Source organism: Rhincodon typus, chromosome 8 (assembly GCF_021869965.1).
Source record: "Rhincodon typus isolate 14 chromosome 8, sRhiTyp1.1, whole genome shotgun sequence".
Taxonomy (NCBI): Eukaryota; Metazoa; Chordata; class Chondrichthyes; order Orectolobiformes; family Rhincodontidae; genus Rhincodon; species Rhincodon typus.
The window spans coordinates 75,812,373-75,827,959 of record NC_063339.1 but is presented as its reverse complement, the minus strand read 5'-3'; the positions used below and the strand labels follow the sequence as shown (position 1 = coordinate 75,827,959).

Here is a 15,587-nt window from a genome sequence, read left to right as displayed (position 1 = left end):
GAGGGAGGGAAGGGGCTTTACTTTTGTCTCCACGGATATTGGACGATAACGAGACTAACCGTTGACGGTACCGCTTGGGACAATTCCCCGCCCCCCGTGGTGACGTCGGAGGTCCGTGCCGGAGGTTGATTGGCCGGAACCGCTGTCACTCATGACTTGTTGGGGGCGGTGAGTGCGGCACGAGCTCGGACCGTTATTTCCCGCTCGCTCAGGTTCAACGGCTTAAACTCCAAAAAAAAGGAAAGCGACCGATTTAATCACATATATATACTGTACAGATTTGCAGTTTTTTTTCCCTTTTAGTTGTTGTCGACTTTTTGTTTTAAAAATGACGCGAAAGGCCACACACTGTTGTGCCCGACGCCCACCCTGTGGTGCTTACCCACTCCCATTCAGCTTTGTGAAAAGGGGACTTCCATTAGTCTTCAAGTCCTCCGATGGAACTGTTATCCCGAACCTTAGTCAAGAAGTGCGGTCTGACCTCTTGGGACCCATGCATTGCTAAAGTACTCTCATCGAAAAGGCTCAGTGCTTGGCAGCTAGCTTGGTTTTCGAACCATTATCACGGAATACCAGGGTCGATCAGTTGGTCATGTCACTGAGCTGGCATATTCTCCAGAACCGAAGAAAGATCCACGGGTTGACACGCCTCTATAAAGTTTTGAATGAACAGTTAACTATTTCTAAGTAGTAGTAAGCCCACAAGTAACCGAGATCAAAGACTTTACAACCAACATAGTTCCTTTTGCTAGGACAATTCAGAACTGAAATAACTTTGCACAAACTCTCCTCTGCATCCCCTCCAAGGATCAATTGATTATTCGTACTCACTGGGCACCTCTTATGAAAATGCCCCATTGGAAGGCTGCATAAGGAAACATTACCAAGTGCTGAGCTACATGAATTGAATGGATGGTTGCTGAGAAATCTGCAAGTCGTCGTTTATAGCATTCTTTATGTTTGTTTATTATTCTGTCTTAGAAAGGAAAGTTTAACCATTTAAACTTGCATTTAGAACTACTTTAAAATTGCAAACAAGGAACTGGGAACTCAAAGCCTTGAACATTCATCTGTTAATATTAAAACCAATGTGTTAACAGATTTCTTTAAAAAGTGTTGGATTAAAGAAGCAAAGATATGACAAAAATGTTTTCACCAATGAGTAATCTGGTGGAGGCAGATTCAACTGTGGTTTTAAAATGGGAATTGGACAGCCGCCTAAAGAGAAACAAGATGCAAGGCAACCAGGAAACCCTTGGTAGGATCTAGATGAGTTGCTGTTGCAGAGTGTTGGCATGGACATGATGAACTGAATGGCCCGGACAGGGTGAGACAGCTGCTGTGGAACTGAACCAAAGGAACTAAAACTTAAAGGAACTGAAATTCCAAAGGCACAAGCTCATCCACTTTATGGAAATTTGCCAGTGCAGCGACCCTTCAACAAGAAATAATGAACAGTTGCCTCTTTTTATCATTACTACCTGATATTTATCCAAGACAATATGTCATGTCAGTTATATGCCATGCAGTTGTGTGCCCATGTGCATCTTAATACATTGCATCACCACCTCTGATAGGAATGTAAGAAGGATTCTGAAATTAGATTCCCTCCTCCCCAGTTTCCTGAAGACGCACTGACTTTAACTGGAGTACTTGCCACTCAGCAGCACCTTAGCGAAATGGCCATTGTAGCAGATGATTTGTCCAATGTAATATTCAGACTTAAGTCCCCATCACCATCAGACCATGTGCATTCTCAGGGTGGAGAGCTGCAACATATGCTGTTTTGTCAGTTCCCAGAGCAGCAGGACTGAAACAAACTGGAGCGATCAGGGATCCAGTCTGTGACCTGTGTTTAGCTCAATTTGATATGATATTGTGCTTTTAACAACCAGACTATGCTTGATTTCTTTGAAAATGGAATGTTACATTTTAATCTTTTTTAATCATTTCAAAATCAAGTGGTGAGAAAGGATTTGCCTTTGCTGCCTTTTGATCAATTTTTATTTAAACAACCTGAGCTAGGCCCAGTCAATGGCACCAATCGTGGCGTCAGTGCCCCATGGGCTAAATAGGGAAAACAGTCCCGAGTTGTTACCCACTGATCTCCTGCTGGTGAATGCACATCAGGATATTGTGTGCTATGAGCTCTCTGGTGGAAAATTCAGATTTAATTTCAACTATTGCTTGGGGAATGAGGGAGAGGAGTTGGGTGGTTCAAAGTTATGGTGCTGTCTTAGGAGAGAAGAAGGCTGTGAAGGGAACTACCTTGGTGGAGGGAAGAATTTTGTTTCAAAGGAATGTTGAGTATAAAATTATAAGGGAACGGGAATAAACAAACAACTATGAAGAAACAGTGTTACGAACTGCTCATGACCTGTGATGGGCAGTCTCCAATTTAACAACGTTCTTCCCGTGCAAGCAGAAACGGACAGATGAAAGACAATAGTGTTAATTTTTGGGTCAAGCGACCCTTCCTCAGAACTGCTCTGGAAGGACATTGCTTCCTTATGATAAGTGGAGCATTACCAATAAGCAGGTCCACCTCAGTAGATTTTAGAGGAGTCTTGTGTCCAGCATTGGCGTTCTTGATGCCATTTCACCTTTCCCCCACCACGGCCAGGAAGATCAGATTTAACCTGATATGGAGTCTTCTCCCCATTAGTAAATCTGCTGGAGCTATCCCTGTAGTTGTGTGAGGGATGGTTTTATAATCAAACAGGAACTGGGATAGTTTGGTGTTGAGTGAAGCCGTAGGCTGTTTCTTTAAGTCCGCCTTCAATGTATGGATTGCTCTTTCCGCCAACCACTGGACAATGGATGGTATGGAGCTGTACTTATATGACAAATACTATTCAACTTTGTTGAGTGTTAATTAACTCTCTGTAACAGCAAACAGTATTCCTATTTTAACTATTTCCGGTGAAGTACCTAGTACATGGAGGATCGCAATTACTTTAAAATAGAAGTCCATTAGCAGTGAGAGACAAACTCAAACATACACAGCTCCTACTTTGCAATGTTACAGACTGTTAATGAGTTCCTTCAGCCTGACACAACGCACATATCAAAAAAGCTGTTACATTAGCTTTTCATTCGTGTGACTTGATTTGCAAAAGTCCCACTGACATATACTGACAAAATTAGAAACCCAGTGATAATTACAAGAATGCTGGACATAGAAATAAATGTTGGAAATGAGTAACAGGTTTCTGTGTAGTGCCTAAGTATATAAAGCTTGTTGTTATTGCTCAGTTAGTCAAAGCACTTTTCCTATAAATGAGAGATCTTGAACTGGAGTCCCAGTGATTAGTTATTATTTATGCTTAAGGCAGAGGTAGATATATTGACTAATAAGGAGTTGAACATTATCGGAATTAGATTGGAATGTTGATCACAATTAAATGAGCTGTGGTCTCATTGAATAGTGATGCAGTCTCAGGGTGTGGAATGGCCTACTCCTAATTTGTACGTTTGTATGCAAAGGATTTACTTGCACTTCACACGAGCCTTTTCTCTCAAACCCTTTCATTCTAACAACTCCCTGTAGCATACTGAATGAAGCCAATGGGAAACAAAAAGCACCAAGCTCTGAATTTTATAAAAACCAGAAGAACTGAGGATGCTGTAAATCAGAAACAAAAACAGAAGTTGCTGGCAAAGCTCAGCAGGTCTGGCAGCATCTGTGGAGAGAAATCAGAGTTAATTTTTCAGGTCCGGTGATCCTGATCCTTACTTAGAACTGATGGTAGCTAGGAAAATGTTGGTTAGTATGCACGAGATTGGGTGGGGGGCGGGGCGGTGGGGGGGGGGGGAGGGGAGAGAGGGGGGGGGGGGAAGGGGAAGGGATAAACGATAGTTGGGGATAGAGAGACAGCAGTTGTACAGACAAAGGGGTAGATACCAATCTGGCTAGGAGGGTGAATAGAGACTGTTAATGGAGACTGTTAATGGCTAACAGTAGGTAGCGTTTAATGGCATACTATGTGATAACAAGGCCTGGTGTGTGTGGTAGGGGGCTAGGACATGGAAGAGTTCAGGCCCTAAAATTATTGAATTTGATATCGAGTCCGGAGGGCTATAGGGTCCCCAGGTGGAAAATGAGGTGTTGTTCTTTCAGAACCAAAAGAACTGCGGATGCTGTAAAATAGGAGCAAGAAGAGAAGTTGTTGGAAAAGCACAGCAGGTCTGTCAGCATTTGTGAAGAAATAAAATCAGAGTTAACGTTTTGGGTCAGGTGACTCTTCCTCAGTTCTGAGAACTGCTGAGCTTTTCCAGCAACTTCCGTTTTTGTTCCTGTTGTTCTTTCTGCTTGCGCTGAGCTTCACTGGAACACCGCAGCAAGCCTGAGACAGATGTTAGCCAGGGAACAGGGTGGTGTGTTAAAGTGGCAGGCAACTGGAAGCTCAGGGTCATTTTTGCAGGCAGAACAGAGATGTTCTGTGAAGCGGTCACTCAGTCTACACTCTGAACTTTGATGTGAATAATGCTGGTAGGCCAAGCTGTGTCTTGAGTGAGTCTATTCTAGACTGAATGCTAGAGCAAAGTTACATTAGTGGTCCTCACATCTTCACAGTTTTGCTTTTTCTATTGTTGACTCCATTGACACTTGCACACAGACATTAGGTACCTTCTGTACGTTCCCCTCAAGTGGTACTCACGACATGTTAGATAAGAATTTGAGGTGGCTTTTGTGGTAAAGTGGTAGTGTCCCCACCTCTGGGTCAGAAGTCTGAGTTTAATTCCCACGTGCTCCAGAGGTGTGTCATAATACATCAAAACAGGTTGATTAAAAACATTTAGACTAGTATTTGAACATCCAGGTGAGCTAAAAGATTGTGGAACCAACCCTTCATTCCCTACTCACATTATCCAAAGTCAAATTGCAAAGTAGCTAGTGATCAGAAATTGGCCCTGCATATTAAGGCTAATTGTGATGTCAGTCAAATTGAAACCAGTGGAGTAGTTCGAACTGATGCCTTTCTGGACTTTGCTACTTATCAGGCAGTGGTATTGACACACCAGTTTAACACTTGTATAGATAGCATTTCTGATGTTTTGGTGGAATGGGGCTGGGCTGAAGTAGTATGAGTATGATTAGAGCAGAGTCACCAGCTCTTTTAAGAATTTTGACACTGGAGCCTGAGGTAGGAGGCTGTGGGATAGCAGAATACCAGGCTGACAACTCTGTTCTAATGTGTATTGGGAGTTTTCCTCACAAGAGTTATTTCTTCCAACTGAATGTTAGCCAAAGGCTGTGATATATGCCTTACTGTAGTTAAATTAATTTGACTAAATGCGTTTTACATTCATCTATTACTTACCTCTGGGTATGTATGAAGGTGGCAGCACAGGTAGATAAGGTTCAGTTGTTTTTTGATATCATTTGGAGTGAATCAAATTGGCTTGTAGCAAGCTTCTGGCTGCTGAAACACAGATAAATTACTAATTTGGTCAAACAGCAAGGGATCATTTGTATACACACACACCAGGCAGAGTGCAAACACAACAGCCAGGTGGTAATGACATTAGCATAGTGTAAAAGGCACCAGTTATCCTGGACAGACAGACCCTCAACAACTTATCCACTAAACAAAGGAGGGCCCAGACAGAAAAGCACCGGAGATAGTAGGAACTGCAGATGCTGGAGAATCTGAGATAACAAGGTGTAGAGCTGGATGAACACAGCAGGCCAAGCAGCATCAGAGGAGCAGGAAGGCTGACGTTTCGGGCCTAGACCCTTCTTCAGAAATGGGGGCGGGGAAGGGGGTTCTGAAATAAATAGGGAGAGAGGGGGAGGCAGATTGAAGATGGATAGAGGAGAAGATAGGTGGAGAGGAGACAGACAGGTCAAAGAGGCGGGGATGGAGCCAGTAAAGGTGAGTGTAGGTGGAGAGTTAGGGAGGAGATAGTTCAGTCCAGGGAGGACGGACAGGTCAAGGGGGCGGGATGAGGTTAGTAGGTAGGAGATGGGGGTGGGGCTTGAGGTGGGAGGAGGGGATAGGTGGGAGGAAGGACAGGTTAGGGAGGCTGGGACGAGCTGGGCTGGTTTTGGGATGCGGTAGGGGGAGGGGAGATTTTGATTCAGAAAAGCACCAGATCCTGATACACAAAGATTCAAACAACGGCAAGCCATCCAAATGATTGCCACTGTTTCAAACTATTAAGTGAGTCTCCCGGATTGGCCAGAACTATAGAAAGTTCCAGAAAACCATCTAAACAGCTATAAAAACAGAGTTCACTTGCAGACCTCTCTCGGAACCTCTTAGACTGTCTTGAATCCTCTGGAGGCCTTCTGAGGAAACCAGCATAGCAAGAATTAGAGACCAGCTGACATCCAGAGAGAGACGGAGAGAGAAAGAAAGACTAAGAAAAGAAAGCAGCTTTGGAGAGACAGAGCCAGAAAGAGAGTAACTGCATAAATATACAAGAAACTCGGGAGATATTGTAACCTTAAGGGGCCAAATAGGATTAGAGGTAGTATGTTTAGTATTAAGGTTATTGTAATTTGTTTTCTAATAAAGTTAGGACTATTTTGCACGAGTAACGGCTTGTGTTCGTAGTGATTTGACTGTTTCGGTATTGTGGGACACCTGGGCAAATTTATTCGTAACATTCTGGTTGTGGTTGTCTGACTTGTTTTAAGGAGGAACTAAACATTTGGCGTCTTTGTGTGGGCTTCGATAAGAAGTGACAGTCAGGTCCTCTGAAGTCGAACTACCAGTCTGGAATCCTCAGAATTCAGCCTGAGCTGTGATTAAGAGGGTAATTATCCTATGTGAAAGCCAGAATTCAAGTGAGTAACTGAGGATACAGGCAGTCAACCAGAAATTGACCCATCAGCCAGGGATCCTACATCAGAGCAAGCAAAGTACAAGCTGGAAAAGGGTAGTGGGGTATAGAGGGAGGCTGAGGAAGTCAGCCTAGAGGGAAACAGGTATTTGCCTCTTGTGTAGAAACCCTAGAGACATTTAGGACTCCTTGAAAGAACCAACGGAGCTTTTATTTTATTTTCAGTTCCCATGAGTAGAAAAAATTTTCCTCTAAATTTTAAAGCCGTGTCTCTGTCCTGGGAGGGTACGATGGAAACGGAGCTGAGGGGATTTGATTTTTAGTTTACTTTTGAGTTTGTAAGAGTAGAGGAAAGTTTACTCTGTATTTCGACCCTTTGTTTTCCTTATCCCAAGAGTGTTTGGTGGGGACAGAGTAGAGGGAAAATCATTCTTTATTTTCAGAGTTGAAGAAACTTTATTTTGAGTTCAAGAGAGTTGAGGGACCTTTGAGTTCCAAAGAGTAAGGAAATTTTACTTTTCTGTTTAAAAAACATTGGCAGCTGTTGAAACCCCTTCATACTTTACTAACTCAATCAAAATGACTACTAGGTGCTTTAAAGAGTACCTGGATCAAGGAGTCACAGATTGGGTTGGAGACCCAGGGTTAGGCGTAATGCACAGGTGTGGGAAACTACAGGCAGGCCATAAAAAGAGGTTAAAGACCTATCTCTGGCTAGTGTTAGACAGGGTCACTGTGCTCTAGTTCCACACGTCTAAAACTTCGAGAGGCTGCAACAAGAATTCAGTTGAAGCCTTACCCCAACTACAACCACTTCCCAAAACAATAACATGGAAGAGAAATCCAGTGAAGGACACAGCAATAATATGTCTGTAAAATGGGACAAGTGTCTCCTTGTACAACATGGGAGGACACTTTCAGACAATACCTTTTGAAAATGTGGCCCAAATGGACAGAATTCTGTGGCAGCCCACACTAGCCCTGGACCACTGGGAGGCTATGGCTTGGTGGTATTATTGCTAGACTATTAATCCAGAGACCCAGGTAATGTTCTGAGAATGCTGGTTTAAACCCACCCCGGAAATCTGGAATTAAGAATCTAATGATGACTGTGAATCCATTGTTGATTGTTGGAAAAACCCATCTGGTTCACTTTTGCCCTTCAGGGAAGGAAATCGCCATGCTTACCTCGTCTGGCCTACATGTTACTTCAGACCTACGGCAATGTGACTGACTCGCAACTGCCCTCCGGGCAATTAGGGATGGGCAATAAATGCTGGTCCAGCTAGCAATGTCCTCACCCCGTGAGAAACTCACAACAAATTAGGAAAGAAGCCCACTAAGAAAACCTAGAAGTATCCTAGAATATTCTGTGGCCGACTAGTTGAGATTAGATTCCTGAGGGAGTGATTAGAAATCTTTACTGATTAACGGAAAGATTCATGGCAGTGTGGAGGAGCAGAGGGATCTAGGGGTTCATGTCCACAGTTCCCTGAAAGCTGCCACCCAGGTGGATAGATTTGTTAAGAAGGCTATGGTGTGTTAGCTTTCATTAATAGAGGGATTGAGTTCAAGAGCAGTGAAGTTATGCTCCAGCTTTGCAAAACCCTGGTTTGGCCACATCTGGAGTATTGTGTCCGGTTCTGTTCGCATCATTACAGGAAAGATGTGGAAGTGTTGGAAAAGGTAAGAGGAGATTTACCAGGATGTTGCCTGGAATGGAGGGAAGGTCTTACGAGGAAAGGTTGAGAGAGCTAGGGCTTTTCTCTTTAAAATGACGAAGGATGAGAGGTGACTTGATAGAGGTGTACAAAATGAACAGAGGTATAGATAGAGTGGAGAGCCAGAGACTTTTTCCTAGGGTGGAGGTAGCTATTACGAAGGGGCATAGTTTTAAAGTGAGTGGAGGTAGCTATAGGGGAGACGTCAGAGGTAGGTTCTTTACTCAGAGAGTGGTAGGGGCGTGGAATGCATTGCCGGAGAGGGTAGTGGAGTTGGCCTCATTAGGGGCATTTAAGCAGCTATTAGATAGGCATATGGATGATAGTATGAGGTAGGGTTGGAGGTTAGATAGACCTTAGGTTTAGGGTAAAAGTTCGCACAACATCGTGGGCCAAAGGGCCTGTACTGTGCTGTACAGTTCTATGTTCTAACTGGAAAAATTAAGGAGCAGGATACCAGAATACAGGAAAACCTGATCTACATGGGACAGTTCCAGTCACAATTTGAAAGAGCCTATTCTAGTGAGAGGAGGGCCATCGGGCACTGGGAGGCAGCATACATTGACAAGCCGGAACAACAGTATAGGGAGCTCCAAGCAGCCATACAAATTTTCCAAGCCTGCAATGCACATCAGTCCCTGCATAGAGCATTCAAACTGCCAGGAATAAATACAAATCTCCAGCAAACCAGATCTCCGCCCAGAATTGGATAATGTGTGCCTTTGCGGTCCAACCTCCCCAGGGAGTTAATGAGGCCCCACACTGATACACATGCATTTAATCTGCCTCTGTCCCACAGACAGGGTCCCTGCCACTTGTCTCCCAGGTGACGGCACCTTCAACCCCCACCTGAAACCATAGCCCATGCACATGCACATAAGCATGGTCCAGACTTCTTATAGCACCCCCCCAACTGAAAGAAGGGTCAGCAATGTACCAGAGTCCCAGACAGACTCCCGCTCCATAAAAGTGCCCTGTCCCCAGAAGAAAGGAACTCCCACAAACAAATATCAAACCCAATCTGTGGCCAGATCAGCATTTCATTCAGGACTGCTGGGCACCTAAGATTCCAACCAGGCAACAGGAAGTCCGCAAAAAGGGGCAACACTCAGGGTACCATCCGGGCAGAACAGCCGGATTGAAAATGGGCTGTGGCTTATACATTGAGGATGACAGGGGCAACCCAGTAATGGAAATAGCTTTAAGCTCCCCAGCCATGAGTGCACAAGCTGCCACGTGGTAGCTCATCAGGAACAGCTCCCTTCACTGCTAAACATCTATTTGCACACTGGGTGACAACCCACCTCTCCACACTACAGCCTGCACACAGGGCACATTTCTGTTGTGCCTTTTACTTTTTCTTAAAATCAAAGAGAGCCAGGAATGGGTGACAATTGGACAATTTGACAATTTTAAAATATTATGTTGAACATAGTGTCAGATATTGGACCAAGATATTAACAGAAATTACTCTTGTTTTCATTTAGAAAGTGCACCAGCGTGGCTACTCCAAGACAGCGATTCAATCCTTAGAGGGTTTATTGTGTATTATGTATTATTATACTTGTTGTATCCAAAAATGTAGCACAGGCACAAGGGAAAAATGACATATCCAGGATAGTTATGACGACCCACCAGACACCATGGTGCGTGTAGATGGGATTCTCTTGGTCCACTCTATGCTATCAGTGGTATTCGGGTGTAAGCATCAGCTCATGCTGCAAGGGAAGCCAACGGGAGTTCCACATTGTGTTATGAGTGTAGGGATCACAGACAATTGGTGGAGTTTTTCCATGAATGAGTGCATAGTCCAGACAAGGGGTCACAGTTAGGATGGCGATGGCCCAGGAAGCCTCACCAGGGAGAATTTCTTAAGTACAAAATTAGACCTGTAGATAAGGCTCCTCCCCAGCTTCTCTCTCTGCTCCCTGCCCTCCCACCCACACCCACACTAACACCCACACCAGACCCTTGTAATGGACTAGTAATTAAACCCACAGGTAAAATCTATCTGACAACATTCACCATGAGCTAATGCCAGTCATAATAGATGTATCAGGGATATAGTTACTGGAGTGGTATTCTTCCCCTTTAAAACAATAATATTCCCACCTGGCCCTCAGAATAGTGGGACGAGGGACAGGGAAATGAGGGAAAACCCAAACCAACAGTTAATAGGTGAAAGACAAGGGAACTCCTTAATGATCTATCCACAGTGTATGAGGCAGGAGTGTCAATGGTCATTACCCTTGATTTGGCTAATTTGGACAATAAACTCAGGATCATAACCCAACAAGTCAAATGAGCCCCAGTAGTACTGAATACAGATAATCGACAGACCACTGGACAACTAGCGGAGATCACTTAGTGATCATACCATAGGGTCACACCAAAACGATTAACCGGATCATCCAGGGCAAAATCAGGGATGACAGCAGCAAAACCGCACCTTGTGCGGCATCTACGGTAACTGGATAACTGAATAGCTGAGGGAGGACCTCAGGCAGGCTAGCCACGGGAAAGTCCATCCTGGATCTGCAATGAACAGCTTGAGCATATGATCCAGGAGAAAAGCCACTAGCTGTCAGTTCTGATAGATCATTAAGGTGTGGTTTAATGACAGCTGCAAGGACACTCTTGGCAAGGTCCTGGGCTTGGTGCTAGGGATTTAATTATTTCTAGTGATAGAGTTGGGTTGAAGATCTTTTGAAGTCAAAAATATTGGAATTATTAAAAAAAGGTATTTGGATAGGTTACCATGACACCTTCCATGTGCTGTGGAGAGACAGAGGTCACTGATACAGACCACTAAGTAAATGCGAACAAACAGGCCATACCATTGTGCCCATAACCTGTCATCCATGAATTCAGCTCCTATCATATATAGTTGTGGTCCTAATTGCACTCACCTTCATATACCTCAGGATACTGGCGGTTAAGATTGCAGGCTGGGAAAAACAAATATCCCAACAGACGGGAATGATCAGTATGAATAATACTGTACATGAACACAAGGGCTACAAGATAGACTGAACTCCCAGCGTTATCAGTATTGTCACTTTTATTTGTTCTGTTTACTGAATGTTGTCTCTGCAACAAGTCCACTTCAACCCTGTATGGATTACCATGATGGGAGTTTCTTTTTTTTGTATATACAAATATATCATTGTGTGAAAGCCATTATGTACATAGGCTTAACCAAACATATAAGCTCCCTTGATAATACACATAACCAACTTTTAAAATTAGGTTTGAACTTCATTTGCACAAGCTTCTTTCTGTTCAAAAGGGGGGACATGGAGCAGCTTCCTGGCTGCTAAAACACAGATAATTTGCTGACTTGGCCAAACAACAAAGGATGCTGTAAAGATAGTAGGAACTGCAGATGCTGGAGAATCGGAGACAACAAGGTGCAGAACTGGATGAACACAGCAGGCCAAGCAGCATCATAGGAGCAAAAAGGCTGACATTTCGGGCATAGACCCCTCATCAGAAAAAAAAAGGATGCTGTACATTGGCCAAGTAAAACTGAAATCACAAAACCCACACACTAGGTACAATGCAAACGCAACAGCCAGGTGCTAATGACATTAGCATAGTGTAGAAGGCAACAGCTATGCTGGACAGACATACCCCCAACAACACTTACCCACTAAACAATGGAGGGCCCAGACAGAAAGGGACCAGATCTTGATACACAAAGAAACAAACATCCAAATGATTGACAAACAGGAGGCTGCAAAAACACAGCAAGCCAGGCAGCATCTGGAGGAGAAGTCAGCATATCATTTTCAGTACTGGATGTGGGGCTAAGGGGGAGCTGCAGATAAAGGGAGCGGGGAGGGGGGGCAGTGGTTGAGGAATGGTGCTAATAGGTGGACACCAGTCGTAGGTTGGTCAATGGGAGGGATGAATCCTGTTGGCAGTTGGAATGGAAGAGAGGAGGCAGGGCTGGAAAGGGAGCCTGGGGATGGGAAGGTTATTTGAAATTAGAGAACTTAACCTTAAGTCTTCTGGCCTGTAGGGTGCCCAGGTGGAAGATAAGGTGTTGTTCCTCAAATTTGCATTCTGATTCACTGCGACATTGGAGGAGGCTGAGGATGTATATGTCGCAGGGGGAGTGGAGTTGAAATGGGTGATGACCGGGTGGTTAGCCTGGCCATTTCATGCCAGGTAAAGATGCTCGGTGAAACAGCCACCTAGTCTACATTTGGTCTCCCTGATGTAGAGAAGACCACATCAGGAGCACTGGATGCAAAAGACCAGGTTAGAGGAGATGTAAGTGAAACTCTGTCTCACCTGAAAGGACTGTTTACGGCCCTGGATGGAGGTGAGAGAGGTGGTGTGTGGGCAGGTATTGCATCTTTTACGGTTACATGGGAAGGTACCAGGGGCGAGGGTTGGAGTAGTTGGTGGGGAGTGTGGCGCGAAGGGAATAATCCTTGTGGAAGTTAGAGAGGGGTGGGGAGTGGAAGATGTTCTGGGTGATGGGGTCTAATTTGGAAGTGTTTGAGGATGATACTTTGGATGCAGAGGCTGGTAGAGTGGAAAGTGAGGACAAGGGGGACCCTACCTTCATGTTTGGAGTGGGGGTGCGGTTTAGAGGGGAGGAGTGGGACATGGAGGAAGCATAATATAAGCTTACAGGCAAAGGTACTAGGGGTGTTGGAGTGGTTGGTGAGGAGTGTCTTACAGGGGAAGGTATCACACACCACCTCCCTCACCTCCAAACAGGGCCTTAAACAGTCCTTCTAGGTGAGACATAGTTTGACCTGCATCTCCTCCAACCTAGTCTAATGTATCCGGTGCTCCTGATGTGGTCTTCTCTACATCAGTGAGAGCAAACATACACTAGGTGACCATTTTGATGAGCATCTTCATCTGGCCCGAAACGGCCAGCCGAACACCCCAGTCACTGCCCATTTCAACTCCACCCACCACGCCCCCTCCAACATGTCCATCTTCGGCCTCCTCCAGTGTCGCAGTGAATCAGATTGCAAATTTGAAGAACAACACCTTATCTTCTGCCTGGGCACCCTTCAGCCCGAAGGATTATGATTGAGTTCTCTAATTTCAAATAACCTTCCCAGCCCTGGCTCCGTTTCCAGCCCCGCCTCTTCCCTTCCATTCCAGCCAGCAACGAGATTCATCTCTCCCATCGACCAGGTTGTACCTACTACCAGTGTCCACCTATCACCACGTTGACTTCTCCTCCTCCAGATGCTGTCTGGCTTGCTGTGTTTTTCTAGCCTCCTGTTTGTCTACCTTGGATTCTAGGCATCTGCAGTTTTTTTTTGTCTCTATCCAAATGATTGACACTGTTTCAAACTATTAAGTGAGTCTCCCTGATTGTCAGAACTATAGAAAGTTCCAGAAAACCATGTAAAAAGGTACAAACACAGTTCACTTGCAGACCTCTCTCTTCAACTCTCTTGAATCTTCTGGAGACCTTTTGAGGAAACCAACACGGCAAGAGATAAAGACCAATTGACTATCCAGAGAGAGAGAAGAAAAGAAAGCAGCATTGCAGAGACAGAGTGACTGCATAAATCTACAAGACATTCAGAAGGTATTGTAACCTTAAGGGGCCAAATAGGGTTGGAGGTAGTATGTTTCATTCTAGAATCAAAAACTCACAGTGCTGTACAACATGGAAACAGACCTTTAGGTCCACTCATCCATGCAAACTAGATAACTCAATTAATCCAGTCCCCTTTGCCAGCATTTGGCCCATAACCCTCCAAACCCATCCAGATGCCTTTTAACTGTTTTAATTGTACCAGCCTCCACCATTTCCTCCAGCAGCTCATTCCACACATGCACCGCCATCTGTGTGAAAAAAATAGCCGTTTAGGTCCCTTTTAAATCTTTCCCCTCTCACCTTAAACCTCTGACCTCTCATTCTGGACTGCCTCATCCCAGGAAAAATTCACCCTTTCCATGCACCTCATGATTTTATAAACTTCTATAAGGTCACCCCTCAGCCTCCAGAGAAAACAGCCCCAGCCTATTCAGTCTCTCTCTATATCTGAAACCCTCCAACCCTGGTAACATCCTTGTAAATCTTTTCTAAACCCTTTCAAGTTTCACAACGTCTTTTCTATAGCAGAGAGACCAGAATTGAATGCAGTATTCCAAAAAAAGGCCTAACCAATATCCTGTACAGCTGCAGCATGATCTCCTATACTCAATGCACTGACCAATAAAGGCAAGCATACCAAATGCCTTCTTCACTATCCTGTCTACCTGTGACTCCACTTTCAAGGAACTATGAACCTACACTTCAAGGTCTCTGTTCAGCAACACTCCCCAGGACCTTACCATTAAGTGTATAAGTCCTGCCCTGATTTGCCTTTCCAAAAGCCTCGCGTTTATATAAATTAAAATCCATCTGCCACTCCTCGACCCATTGGCCTAGCTGATCAAGGTCCCTATGTTTTCCATTCCTTTCCAATTGCTGCACATTGAACCTTATTTAGTCCTTGCCAATCCTAACTCGCACAACATTTCATTCCCCCATCGCCCCTTTTGTTTGGTGACCTACATTCACTCTTTACCAACAATGCCACAGTTTTAACAATCCTCATCCTTGTTTTCAAATCTCTCCATCAACTCATTCTTACTTCTGTAACTTTCCCATTGCCTTCAACGGGTAAGAGTTCTTGCGGTGCTGCGGTAGCGTCTCTTCCTCGGAGTCTGGAGACCTGGGCTCACATCCCACCTGCTCCACCTAACAGCGTCTCTGAATAGGCTGATTAGAAAACATCTCAACTGTGGGGTCAAGTCATTGAGTGTATTTAAGACAGAGACAGGTAGGTTCTTGATTATTAAGGGAGTCAAGGATTATGAGGAAACGGCATTAGAATGGGATTGGGAAACATATCACCCATGTTCACCGAGGATCTTTAAGAAGAAAGAAAAGGGGCCCCAAGCCTACAGTACTATCCTATTAACGGAGATGCGATAAATAAAGGATACCACTTTGACACCATACGCCTGCACAGCCACTCCTTCTGCCGGCGGTTACACGCTGCAGGCGCTGGGGGCCAGCCCACCTCCCATCGGCCCCTGTGA

At 44.7% G+C, this 15,587-nt stretch overlaps 1 long non-coding RNA gene across 1 annotated transcript; it reads right to left on the bottom strand.

The window, feature by feature from the left end:
* Nucleotides 1-281: 281 nt before the first annotated feature.
* LOC125483727 lies at nucleotides 282-15,539 on the bottom strand. The gene is made up of 3 exons (XR_007262675.1): nucleotides 15,137-15,539; nucleotides 5,325-5,426; nucleotides 282-651 (listed from the first exon to the last, which is right to left on the bottom strand). It is a non-coding gene; the product is annotated as an uncharacterized LOC125483727 (long non-coding RNA).
* Nucleotides 15,540-15,587: the final 48 nt, after the last annotated feature.